Here is a 13,315-nt window from a genome sequence, read left to right on the forward strand (position 1 = left end):
TCCCTCAAGATAGCCTTTTCGTTGTGCATTTGTGATTATTTGTGCTCAGGATGGCATCAAGGTAGTAATACACAATTTCACTTTCAATACCATTTGCTTCTGCAAAGGTTTTAGGTTGGACATACTTCTTTGTTCCCAATCAGTGTGTGTCCCATTGCAGAGATCATGCAGCTTTTTACACCACAAATGTCCTGGGTTTGGGGGGTTTGTCCCACTTTTGTTGCACCACAGTAAAACTTTGAGGTTGTGGGGGCGGGCGGAAGGTTGCAGTTAAGTAAAAAGTAATTCTTTATGATGGCATGCATATTTATGGTATGACAAAGTCAAAGCGCATAAGGCCTTCAAGAATCATATTGTCAGGATACTGTGTATCTGAAGAAGTGTGCTTGCACACGAAAGCTCATACCAAGAACTAACTTAGTTGGTCTTAAAGGTGCTACTGGAAGGATTTTTTTTATATTGTCAGAAAAGCATTATTTAATGTTTGGGTGAGATATAAGGATTTGTTGGAAAGTAAAACACCAAGGTGGCTGTCACCAATGGAGGCAAAGGCATTGAAAAAAACAAATATGGAGACAAACTGGCCAAAATATTGTGAAATTTTAGAACAAGTTGGAGATAAATTAAAATTGCAGAGCTTTGATAAATTAAAAACTAAAGTTCGAGATTGGCTTCACTACTATCAAATAAGGGAGGTTTTTAACCTAGATAAAAAGATTGGTTTCCAGGAGGAAAAATCTAAACTGGAAACGGAATTGTTAGAACCTAAAACTAAAAATCTGTCAAGAATGTATAATCTGCTGTTGAAATGGAATACACAGGATGAAATGGTTAAATCTGCTATGATTAAATGGGCGCAAGATGTTGGGCATAATATCATGTTTGCTGACTGGGAACGGTTATGGACCACAGGTATGAAATTTACGGCCTGTAACGCCTTAAGAGAAAACATAATGAAAATGATTTATAGGTGGTACTTAACCCCAGTCAAGCTAGCAAAAATCTATCATCTGCCTGATAATAAATGTTGGAAATGTAAAGAAAATGAAGGTACTTTTTTTCACCTTTGGTGGACGTGCCCAAAGATCAAGGCCTTCTGGGAAATGATTTATAATGAAATATACTTTCTTGAAGAAACCAGAGGCCTTCCTCTTGGGCATGGTCGGCCAATTGGTGCGAAGGGAAGACAGGAATTTTTTTATGTATGCGACAGCAGCAGCAAGAATACTTATTGGGAAATACTGGAAGACACAAGAATTGCCTACCCGAGAAGAATGGCAGAGGAAAGTGATAGACTATATGGAACTGGCTGAGATGACCGGCAGAATTCGAGATCAGGAAGAAGGGTCGATGGAAGAAGACTGGAAAAAATTTAAAATATATCTTCAGAAACACTGTAATATAAAAGAATGTTAGAAAAGGTTGGAGAAGAATATTAGATCGTATTGGCAGACAGGGTATAATGGAATAAGTAAATATGAAGTGTAAAATAAAGATAGAGGAGAATTAACTATTTTCGAATGTTAAAATAAGTAAATGAAAAGAGGGTTAGAAGGATTTGCTGGAGATACGATTCAAATTAGAATACAAAGCAGGGAGGTGAGAGGAAGTCATGGAAACAAGTAAATGGGAAGACGGTTGTAATGGTTTAATTTGATTTTTGTTATTTTTTATTGTGATTTTTTGTCTTTTGTATTTCTCTTTTTACTGTTTGTCTTTTATAAGATGTCTGTGATTTCTTTTTTTCTTTTTTTTTTTTACTTTCTTTCTTTCTCTGTAATTTTAAAATTGGAATAAATATTTTTTTTAAAAAAAAGTAATTCTTTATGAAATAAAAATAGAGTGCATCTTCTCCAGACAGCAACAACGCTGCAACAAAATACTAATAATAATAATACTTTTATTGTCAATGTACAACCTGTGTACAATGAAATTAATTGAGCCTGGGGAAGCTCAGGGAAGCAATGCAGAATGACTAATACAGTGGGATTATATAGAATCATAGAATTGTAGAGTTAGAAGGAATCCCAAGGATCATCTAGTCCAACCACCTGCAATGAAGGGATCCTGCCCACAGCCATCCCTGAGTGGGCTCAAATCTCCAACCTTCTGGTTAACAGCCAGACGCACCGACCCATTGCGCCACAGAGACCTCTCTGCAGACAGTTCAGTATAAACCCACCAGCAGTGCAGCGTTATTGCATCAATGACTTGTTGCAGAATTACACCCACCCACAGACACAAAAACCACCTGTAATGCAAAGTGTGTCTGCTGAGGTGCTGTAAACATGGATTAGTTCCTTTTTGGGGCTAGATAATTGCTTGCTGCTGTCATCTAGATTGTTCAGCTGTTGCTGTGCTCTACCCCAGAAGCGGCTGCATTTCATGAGCAATTGTTGGACGGGGAGGAGGAGACCATTTTCCATTCTGGAGCAACTATGCAGCAGCTCCAGGCTGTTTTGCTCCCGCCTTGTGAATAGTATCACAGTCCCTAACTGTCACCGAGTGAAGGACACTCATGGTGCAATTTGCAAAATGATCCAGCAGAGGAAGGGGAGGGTGGAATTCTGTGGAGGCAGACACACACAGAGAGAGGATAGGATGTTGTAGATTCCCCGGCAATGGATATGTTGGTGGCTTGGAAACACGGGGGACCATTAAACAGGGATCTTTTGTGACTTAACTGTGTTTTCCTGGGTCTGGGGAGGTGTGCCTGCCCACAGTAAGGAGGGGGAAACGTGAAGAATGTGTTTTTGGGCGTGTCAGGAATGCCTCCCAGTAGAAAGGCTCAATTGGAGGAGATTGTGCTCTGATGAACGCAGCCGGAGAAATGGATTCACTGTGCGTCAGATCAGCACAAAAACCATCCCCGCCCCCCAGCCAAACTGGAAAACGCAGGAATCCTGACTCCAGAGCACCTTACCCATTAGGCCCCCATCTCCTCTTGTCCAGAGAAGGAAGAGCTGTGGCGCAGCGTTAGAGCATCTGCATCGCATGCCCAAGGTCCCAGGTTCAATCCTCGGTATCTCCAGGACAGTGGCTCGTCTAGTCCAGCATCCTATTCTCACAGCGGCGAAACAGACGCCTGTGGAAAATACACAAGCAGGATCTGAGCACAAGAGGCCTCTCCCCTTCTACCATTTCCAGGAACTGATATTCAGAAGCATGGCTGCCTCCAGCTGGGCTCGTAGCCATCGACAGCGTTATCCTCCATGAATTTATCCAATCCTCTTTTATAGCCTTCCAAGTTAGTGACCGTCACTGCCTCCTGCAAGAGCAAGTTCCATAGTTTTAACACTATGCTGCGAACCAGCTCTCCATAGCCATCATGTGGGAATGTTCAGGGTGGAAGGAAAGGATATATTGTTTATTTATATCCTTCCTAACAAAGTGAAGTTCCTTTACTTAGCAGAGTTACATTCCCCTTTTTACTTGCACAGCAGATAGCTGGTTGCAAGTTCATGTGAGCCTCTCCCTATTATACAATTCAATCTTTCTTCAGATTGAATTGTGTGTTCCTGGTAAGTTCCCTTGAATCCCTCTTAAAAGAATAAAGATGCCACAGTCTTATTCAAAGTCAATAGAAGAATCAGGTAGGTAGCCATGTTGGTCTGACGCAGTAGAAATATATAATAAATAAATAAATAAAATTGTCCAGTAGCACCTTAGAGACCAACTAAGTTTGTTCTTGGTATGAGCTTTCGTGAAGGGCACTGTTGGCATTTGATAGCATGAAGAATTGTGCGTGCACACGAAAGCTCATACCAAGAACAAACTTAGTTGGTCTCTAAGGTGCTACTGGACAATTTTTTATATATACCGTGGTACCTTGGGTTAAGAACTTAATTCGTTCTGGAGGTCAGTTCTTAACCTGAAACTGTTCTTAACCTAAGGTACCACTTTAGCTAATGGGGCCTTCTGCTGCTGCCGCCGCGTGATTTCTGTTCTCATCCTGAAGTTCTTAACCTGACGTACTATTTCTGGGTTAGTGGAGTCTGTAACCTAAAGTGTCTATAACCTGAAGCATCTGCAACCCGAGGTACCACTGTATATATATTTCAATAAAAGAAGTTTACTGACATCAGTTCACAGTTGGATCTCTGAAGGCAGACTTAGTTACAAATATGTACATGTGGATCTACCCCATATGGGAAAGTAATCCCAGTGCTTCTGCTAGCTGAGAGCTAGCAGAGCAGTCCTAGCTAAAAAGCTGGTCAAACAAAAAAGGAAGTCAAAAAGGGGAAAGGTTGCTACATGACTTGTCCTTTTGTTACCTGGACAGGTTAGGGCATGCCCACCTTCTGTCACATGCAAAAGGAAGGATGCTCCAGCCAGGAGGAACAGGAAGTTTTGACTGGCTGGACCAAAGATTACCTCGCATGTCTTCTCTAGCATTACAAGGAATGTTGTACTTGACTGCCTCTCATGGATCGCATCCCACACAACATATATCACTGTCATATATAAACCACTTCCCCTCCCTGCCCTAATACATGCTGATCATCTGCTGGGAGAGGAAAGAGTGGAAAAGGAGGGTGGGACAGAGAAATAGAATGGGGGGGGTGTGGGATTCTGAACAGGGAGCACTCCACGCTGCAACATTTGGTTGAAGCTCCCTCTTCTCCTGACTAATAGCCAATGGCCATTGATTCCACACCTGGAAATAGAAAATAGACGGTTCCACTTCTGAAAATAGAGTGTTCTCACCTCCAGCATCTTGCAGATAAAAATAGAGAAACTTGTGTATGTGTATGCAGGTGATACTTTCACAGCCTAAGGATTACTGAGTGTATGGTACATGTGCACACACAGTGATGCATAGCTTCCCTGCTTTCCAAATGTTGCATTAATTTGCTTGGAGAGAACTTATCCTTCACTGGCTTTCAAAGCAGTCTTTCCTGAGAATGCTTAAGAGAAGGTTCGTCATTGGATCTGACTGCTCTTACCTAGGATGAGCTACAGCAACCACATTTGGTGACGTATATAGTATCCAGAGGGGCGGTTTTAGGGGGGCTGTGAGGGAAACAGCATTCTGACTCTTTGCACCCATGCACATGCATTTGAGTGCGCACACCCTACAACCAAGAGATCCGCTCAGATATTCAACTTTTGGAGTCACTGGAAAGGAGCCTGATGCCTGGAGAACTCAATCTCTATCCACACAAAAGCAAATATAGGGACAACAAAATAGGGCAATTAGGGCATCAGTAGCACCATGGTCCTCTCTTTGGGGTGAGGAGTCATAGCTCAGGGCTCCTTCAGGCAACCTATTTATTGATCACAGACCCTAATTTGCTCGAACAAATCTTGTGTGGTGGTTAGACTAATGTGTAGTCGTTTTTGTGTGTTTGTTTTGTTTTGTTTATATGACAACGAGCATTCATCCTGCGCTCATCTTGATTTGCTGGTGGGGTGTTTACATGTCTTCCCATTAATTGCAGGTTCATCCTACGCATTTCCCCTCCACTTTCCTAACAGCAAACAGTCTGATTCATTTTTAGTGGAGATTTGTTGTAATCCACTTTAAATGCACAAACCAACAGCCCCTCCAGACATCCTTTTGGATTGCACATTCATGATGCTATTATGGTGGCTGCACATGTTCCCGCTTTCAATGCTGTTTGACCCTGCAAAAGTTTCAGAGTGGACATCCTGCTTCATTTCCAAGCAGTGCACATCCCGTAACCTCCCTCTGAAATCCTGTAGCGTTTTATACCCAAAATGTTCCGGTTTACTTATTTTTGTCCTGCTTTAGTTACACTATAGCCCTTCCAGACAGGAAGTAAAGTGGTAGCATTGGGGAAGCACCCTAGAACAAAGTGAAGCAGAATAAATCCACTGCTATTGCAATAATACAGTGGCACCTCGGGTTACATACGCTTCAGGTTACATATGCTTCAGGTTACAGACTCCGCTAACCCAGAAATAGTGCTTCAGGTTAAGAACTTTGCTTCAGGATGAGAACAGAATTCGTGCTCCGGCAGCGTGCCGGCAGCAGGAGGCCCCATTAGCTAAAGCGTTGCTTCAGGTTAAGAACAGTTTCAGGTTAAGAACGGACCTCCGGGACGAATTAAGTACTTAACCCGAGGTACCGCTGTAGTCTCCTTCTGCACTATACATTTAATGCAATATTGTATCAGTGTGAACAGCCATGGCTTCCTGCAAAGAATCTTGGGGACTGTAGTTTGTTCAGGGTGCTGGGAGTTGTTAGGAGACCCCAGTTCCCTTCATAGATTTACAACTTCCACAGCAGTTTAAAAATCTAGTCACTCTTACCAGGGAACTCTGGGAATTGCAGCTCTGGGAGAAAAATACAGATCTCCTAACAACTCTAACCACCCTGAACAAACTACAGTTCCCAGTATTCTTTCGGGGAAGCTATGACTGTTTAAAGTACTATGGTGCTGTTTAAAATGTATAGTTCAGAGGGGGCCTTATTGTGTTAAGAACATGCTGTAGAATAGGGTTACCAGACGTCCCCGGTTCCCGGGGACAGTCCCCAGATTTGCAAATCTTTCCCCGGACGAATTCCGTCCCCGGAATGTCCCCAGATTTGCAAATCTGTCCCCAGGAAACATGGCAGCGACAGCCTCAGCAGCCCGGAGCCAGCCTGGTAGCGCAGTTGGCTCTGGTTGGATTCAGGAGCTGCTCACTGCTCGCTGCCACCGCCACTGCCGAAGGGGAACCGGGGACGTCCGGCAGTACAGATCTCCTGCCCCCTTCCCCCTATGTTTTGACAGATCGGGGGAGGCTCAGGAGTTGCAAGTGGGCGGCCACTGCACAGGAGGGGCACAAGGTGAGCAGTTTCTCTGTCAGGCAAGGTGCAAAGCCCTTCAGTCAAAACAAAGGGGGAAGCGGGCAGGAGACTGGGAGGAGGCTCGGGAGTCGCGGGCAGGCGGCATGCAGTTGCCCAGTTTTTTAAAAACTCTGCGCATTTATGTTTCACAGGGTGCGAAAGAAGGGCTTTGCACCTTGCCCGGCAGAGAAACCACGCACCTTGCGCCCCTCCTGGGCAATGGCGCACCACCCGCGCATGACTCCCGAGCCTTCCTCAATCTCCTGTCCCCTTCCCCTTGTTTTGACAGATCAGGGGAGCCTCGGGAGTCGCAGGCAGCCCAGTTTTTCAAAAACGCTGCGCATTTATGTTTCACAGGGTTTTGCACCTTTATACAATATGCATGTGTGCTTGGGCCCAGGGTCTTTTGCCTCACCATCCCCACTACTGACTCCCTGTTGCTACTCAGCTTCCAAAATAATAATAATAATAATAATAATAATAATAATAATAAAAAATTCCCTGGATTCATTGAAAAAAAATCTGGTAACCATATGTAGAATGAACCCAACATTTAAAAAATCCAGCAGTCTGGTAGGGCCCCTAACATTCCGGTTTGCACTTTAATCCCACCCACAAAATATTGATGGCCCGCAGGCACTTTCAGCGGTTGGGCACACATTTTCCATGCTAAAGCTTCAATCCCTGGCAAGTCTAGTTAAAAGGCAGCAGTCCGGAGATGGGGGAGGCCTTCTCCTTCCTGAGACCCCTGGAGAGTCAATCGTAAACCAATTCATGTGTCCGGAAGGAAAAACAGCTTCCTATGTGCCTGGTCGCTCATGCAAACCTCGGCCCCTCTCCCAGAATTCAGTGCAGAAGCTAGGATCTCATGCTGCTCTCAGGCAGGCAAGCTGCTCAGGATAACAGGTATTTAGCTGATTGCTAGATAATGGCACAACGCAAGAAACAGGAGAGCAGGCGGATGAGAATTAAAAACCGGCTCCTTTTAGGGGAGTCCCAAGGCCCAGCCCAAATCACATCCACCCACAAGAGAGGAAGGAAGATGTGCTGCGAGAGAAGCAGCCAATGTACTAAGCCAAGCATCCCCCCCCCCACTTGCAGCAGCCTGTCTTTTCACTCTCTCCCCCCCCCCAACACGCACACATAGCCGGTGGAATTTGTGTGTGGGCTCCGCTTGCAGAAATGCAGAGCTGACATAGTCGGGCACCCACTGACACTCGCGTGCCCAGGAAGCTGCCTGCTCTGCCCAGATTCCACCTACGGATGCTGAGCCACCCTTGAGATCTCTTAGAAGCCCACAGGCAGGGTGGCAATTGTCCTGGGACAGAGGGGTCTGCAGCATCACTTCAACCCCGGCTAGGACTCCATCGTCCCTCTTTGCTGCTCCATCAGGCCCAAGTGCCCTGTCTCTGTTAGTGGCCGGCAGCATCAGAACCAGAGGCTCCGCTTCCATCTGCTGACTCCAAGGTGGAAATCTTTTTGCCCTTCTGCTTCCCGAGACAACCCGGGCTCCGGTTCAGCTTGCTCTTTTCCTTCCAGATCCCCACCCCGTTGGTCCAAACTCGATGCTGGAAGCATCAACAGGAGAGAACGTCTGTCGACGCTGCTAAAAGGTAAGTTTCATCAGAGCAGCAGGAGTTTCTGTCTCTGTAGAGTTTGGGCAGGACCCCTTCAGGGGTTCTTGTAGAGTTGTTTTCCTAAGATTAAGCCCAGCCTGAATATAGAAGGATGCTTGTTTGGAAGCTGGGTTTCCAGACCCAGCAGTCCTGGTGGAAGCATTGTCACAAACTCTGCTTTAGGCTCTGCCCCACATGCAAACAGCCAGTGTGGTGTGGGGGTTTGGGTGTTGTTGGACTAAGGTCTGGGAGAACTGGGTTCGAATCCCTACCCTGTTGCGAAGCCCATTGGGTAACCTCTGGCTTGTCCCTGTCTCTCAGCCTAAACTACCTCGCAAGGTCGTTGTTGGGATGATAAAAACAGGGCGGGGGTAAACCATGCATGCCACCTTGAGCTCTTTGGAAGAAAGGCGGGCTATACATGAAATGACTAAGTTGCTGAGCCCACTAGGAACCTCTGCCCCTTCTTATGTCACATTAGCAGAACCATGGGCAATATATTTGCCGACACCCCTTTACGTCCTGCCCAACCAGATCACCAGTACAGGGAGTTGCCTAGAAGTCTCAAGTTCTCCTCTGCCCCTTGGTACAGAAGGGCCGCAGGTTTGGGGCCAATTGGCTCCATCCATCATGCTTTTTTTACTGATTGCAACTCCCTTGCTCCATACAAACTGGTTGGAACGAATTTGCCTGTCGACTTGGCCAGATCAGGGGAAAGACGTCGTAACTGGGAAGGGGGAAAATCTGGGGTAAGGATTGATCTTCATCTAAGGCAGTGAAATAGCTTGATATTCAGCCCTGGACTGGGTCCCTGTTTCTTGCGTGCCTCTCTGTCCTTGGGAGGAAGAGAGACCCTGGCACGGTGTTACAATGTGAGCTCTGCAGGTAGAAAGTCTCCCGTTCGATTCCTGGCATCGCCTGTTTTTTTAAAAGCCCTTTCTCTGCCTGAAACTGTGCAGACCCACTAGCCAGACAGAGGAGGCAAAACTGATCTGGAGATGAACGTGAGCAGTCTGGCTTTGGTGTAGCTCCCGGTGCTTTCGGGCCACAGAGGTCAGGGCAGGAGCTGTGCTGGTGCTAAAGAAGCCTGTCTATAAATCGCGCCTGCCTCCTGCGACTGTTCTCCGTTCTGGAAGGAGACACAAATGTGCTTTGTTTTGTTTGCTCTACAAACGGGGACAAGCAGCTTGTTTATCCGCGCGAAGCCTGTCTGGGGAGAGGTAGGGTGATGCCAGCCCCTGGGAAACGAAAGGGGCCTGATCCCCTCGATTGATGGGTCTGAACAGACATCCACCCTGATCATCGCCAAGGGGGTTTGTTTCCCTTGGCTCTGGGGGTGAGATGGACCCTTCCTTGAGGAAGAAACGGAGCGTCTGCTGACAGTTATCTTGATGGCATTGGGCAGGAGCACTGTTCAAAGGCTGGGTGGACAGACTCTGACATCAAAGGCAGAGGACAATGATGAGAGGGTGGAGGTGTTCAAAATGGAGCATGGAGAGCCCTAAGGGGACACAGCATGCCTGTCTGTCTGTTGGGTGCCTGTCTTCGCCTGTGTCATTTCAGATGTCTGCAGAGAAAGGGGCGGCAATTTCGTGGGGGAGCAGATTTCAGTAGGATTCCGTGGTCTGTTCTTGAATTGCATATAAAGAGCAACCCTGTTTATGCCCACTCAGAAGGAAAGCCCACTGGGTTTTATAGTACTTGCTCTCAGTAATGTAGGGATTGGACAGCTGTGGCTTCCTGGAAGTTCATTGAGTTTAGAGCTGGAAAGGGACCCTGAGAGTCATCTAGTCCCACCCTCTGCAATGCAGGAACCTCAGCAAGATCACACATGACAAATGGCCATCCAACCTCTGCTTAAAAACCTCCAGGGAGCCCCAGCCAGCATGGCCGGTGGTCAGGAATGGTGGAGGCTGTAATTCAGCAACATCTAGAGGGCCCTCGCTTCCCTGCTCAGTTAGGGATTGCAGCTTCAGTTGCTAGAAAGCAGAATACACCTCCCCTCCCCTGCCACAAAAGCATAAATGGTGACTGTTATTACATCTCCCAACAACTTCAGCAATTTTCTTTAAACAGATTTTAATAAAGCAATTTTATAAAAACAAAATAAGAAAAAGAGGTGTGCATTTGACCTGCAGATCTGGAACGCAGGCCTCTTTCCTTGTTTGTAACTCTCCAAATGTTGCTGGACTCCAGCTCCCATCGTCCATGCACGTCTCCTATGGTGGCTGGGGCTGTTGGGACCCAGAGTCCAGCAGCATCTGATGGGTCACTCGTTCTCCATCGCTAGATTATAGCAACACAAGGCAGCAGCTTTCCTGGTGGGGCAGAGCCACAGGAGTGGCCTCCCAGGGTCAGCACCCCTGCTGCTTACCAAGAGCAGGGAGGTCCAAGGTGGCAGCAAGGTCAGAGGCATTGGTGGAGCCTGGCACACCTGCCAGAAGGCTATCCTTGCAGCTGCACCTCACTGGGCAAGCCACACCTGTAACCACCACTGCCAATGTCACAGTTCCACCACCAGGGGGCGTTCATCAGAACAGGGCCTTTTCGGTGGTTGCACCCTCAATATGGAGTGCCCTCCTCTTGGAAGTATAATTTGCGCCAATATTTGTCCAGGCATTTATGGGACGTTAGTCCACTGCTACACATGGATGTGCTGGAATTTTTATTCTGGGTTGTATTTGAGTTTTGCTTGCATTTAGAAAAATGGCCCTAAATTATCCATGTCCATTGATTTCTGTATATTTAATATATATTGTGACTCACTCTTATTTTGCCTGGATTGTTGTTTCAATTTTTGTTTTAAATTATGTTGTAACACATCACAGGATCACCGGTGAGCGGACTTGGTTGAAAGTGCCCTAAACTGAATAAATAACTTTGCAATCTTGTGCCTATCTGCTTGGAAGTAAGTCCTACAGAGTTCACTTGGGGCAGAGGTGGGGAGCTTGGGGCCCTCTCAATGTTGCTGAACTACAACTCCCATCATCCCTCGCCATTGGCCATGCCAGCAAGGACTGATGGGAGTTGGGAGTCCAACAGCATCTGTAGGACCACAGGTCAGTCACCTCTGACTTAGGGCTCGCTTCCAGCTTGCAACAGTGTGCAGAGCAGAAATAACAGGCGCTCTTGAGGAGCAATTGCATATGTTCTGAAACACGAGGATGGCAGGGCACGGGGAAGTCCTGCCAGCCCTCCCTAAAAAGCACCCCAAACCTTGTGGCAGGGAGTTGGGGAGGGTGGTGGAAGAAGGTTGGGTGAAACGTCATGTGTTCCAACTTATCTGCAGCACCACAAATTTGGCTGAGAATGTATGACAGCCAAAAGGAACGGAGGTGAGGAATTCTAAATAGATCCAGGCTCTGCTGGCCATTCCATCTCTCCAGCAAACCAAAACCCAAACAGCCAATGTGGCTATAGATTTACAGATAATATCTGCAACAGGACGTCAGCTCCTTTCCTCCAGCTTCTCTGTAAACCAGCGAGATCCTTTCTCCTCCTCTCCGAGAGGGAAAGGCAGCCAAACTCTCCATCTTTTTAATCGCCTTTCCCAGCTAATCCCTCCTTCATAAGCAGCCTCTTTCTCAAACCTCAAGAAACACACGCACAGTCTTCCTGTCGTTTCCATGCCCGAGCCACCCGCCCACCCTGCTCTCTCAGCTCCTTTGCATCCTGCGGGTGCCCTTGCGATAAGATCTCCCTGTGTTTGTAACCTGAGCAAGCGCTGGGAGCAGGCAGGAGCTGAAAGCACCAGGGCAGCCCTGCCACGGCCTTCTGCAGCCGCCCTGGCAGCAACCAGCTGATGGCTCAGCTGCCACAAGCCAAGTATTTTGCCAGATTTGCAGGCAGGCACGGGGAGAGATGAAAACAGGCTACTTTTGCTACTTTTGCTGGGAGCTGTACTAGGGTAGCCCTGTGTCCTGCATTGCAGGGTATGGTCCTTTCTTTGTGTCCTCTGTTTGAAGGGCTTCTTTCAAAATGAAGAAGAACCCTAAAAGGGGCATGAGGGCAACACAATGCTTTTATCTGCTTCAACTGCACACATTTAAATGTCCGGTATGCATCTGAATTCCTTCCCCAAAATAGTCTGGAGGTACCAACCACCTTTCCCACTATGGTGAGAAGCAGCATAATCCAATTTAAATGACAGGCCAGTAATAATTTTCCAAATTTGCATATGTGCATATAAATCAGCACATGCAAATCAGCGTCCTATTTTTCGAGGCTGATATGTCAATACGCTAAGCCTACCCGAAGCTTAGCTGTACAGACTTTCAAGCCGAACAGGCAGGCGTGCATTACTCTGTAGCCAGTCACAAGCCTTGCATTTCTGCATCCCCGGTCCTGGGCATGTTCTTAGACAAAGACCCCACTGTGTTCCGTGGGGCTTACTCCCAAACAAGTGTGCTTAGGACTGGAGCCTTATATGTAAAACTTATTCCGTCTTGAGTTGCAACAGCTTTCTTAATGAAAACATTGTGCAGCTGAGAGCAGCCATTTTGATTTCCCACAGTGCCCAGGAGTGATGTAACACCAGTGGCATTGTGGGAAATAAAAATGGAAGCTCCCAGGTGTTGTATTAAAGGGAGATGCAAGGCAGGAGTGAACCATGGCCCTGCCAGAAGGTGGGATTTGCAGCTGCTGCTAAGGAAGCACGCCACAAGCAGGCACAGGGGGTACACTCAGAGTAAGGAAGGTGTGACACAGAAGATGTTTCTGGGCTACAGCTTCCACCATCTCTGAGCATTAGCCATGCTGACTGGAGTCCAGCAACATAGAATTGTAGAGTTGAAGGGACCCCAAGGATCACCTAGTCCAACCCCCTGCAATGCAGGATTCTCAGCTAAAGCAGATAGATAGAACTTTGTTCAAAAACTTCCAAGGAAGGAGAGTCCATAACTTC

The 13,315-nt window shown here is 46.9% G+C and overlaps 1 protein-coding gene and 1 long non-coding RNA gene across 11 annotated transcripts in view; one reads left to right on the forward strand and one right to left on the reverse strand.

The window, feature by feature from the left end:
* The window catches only part of LOC308484587, a 241,250-nt gene that overhangs the window by 210,953 nt on the left and 16,982 nt on the right, over positions 1–13,315 (reverse strand). The gene's annotated exons all lie outside the window — the stretch shown is intronic.
* Positions 1–13,315, forward strand: part of MAG (myelin associated glycoprotein) — a 77,794-nt gene that overhangs the window by 23,614 nt on the left and 40,865 nt on the right. For 3 of the 10 annotated variants that reach the window (XM_081018822.1, XM_081018826.1, XM_081018819.1), the window contains exon 2: positions 8,336–8,409. The exons of 4 other annotated variants lie outside the window; for them this stretch is intronic. The gene's annotated coding sequence lies outside the window, so the exon portion shown is untranslated. Of the gene's footprint in view, positions 1–7,887; positions 8,410–11,302; positions 11,321–13,315 lie in introns of those variants that run through there. 3 more of the 10 variants (XM_081018821.1, XM_081018825.1, XM_081018824.1) reach the window with 2 other exon arrangements.

This window comes from Podarcis pityusensis (assembly GCF_964106645.2).
Source record: "Podarcis pityusensis genome assembly, chromosome: 8".
NCBI lineage: Eukaryota > Metazoa > Chordata > Lepidosauria > Squamata > Lacertidae > Podarcis > Podarcis pityusensis.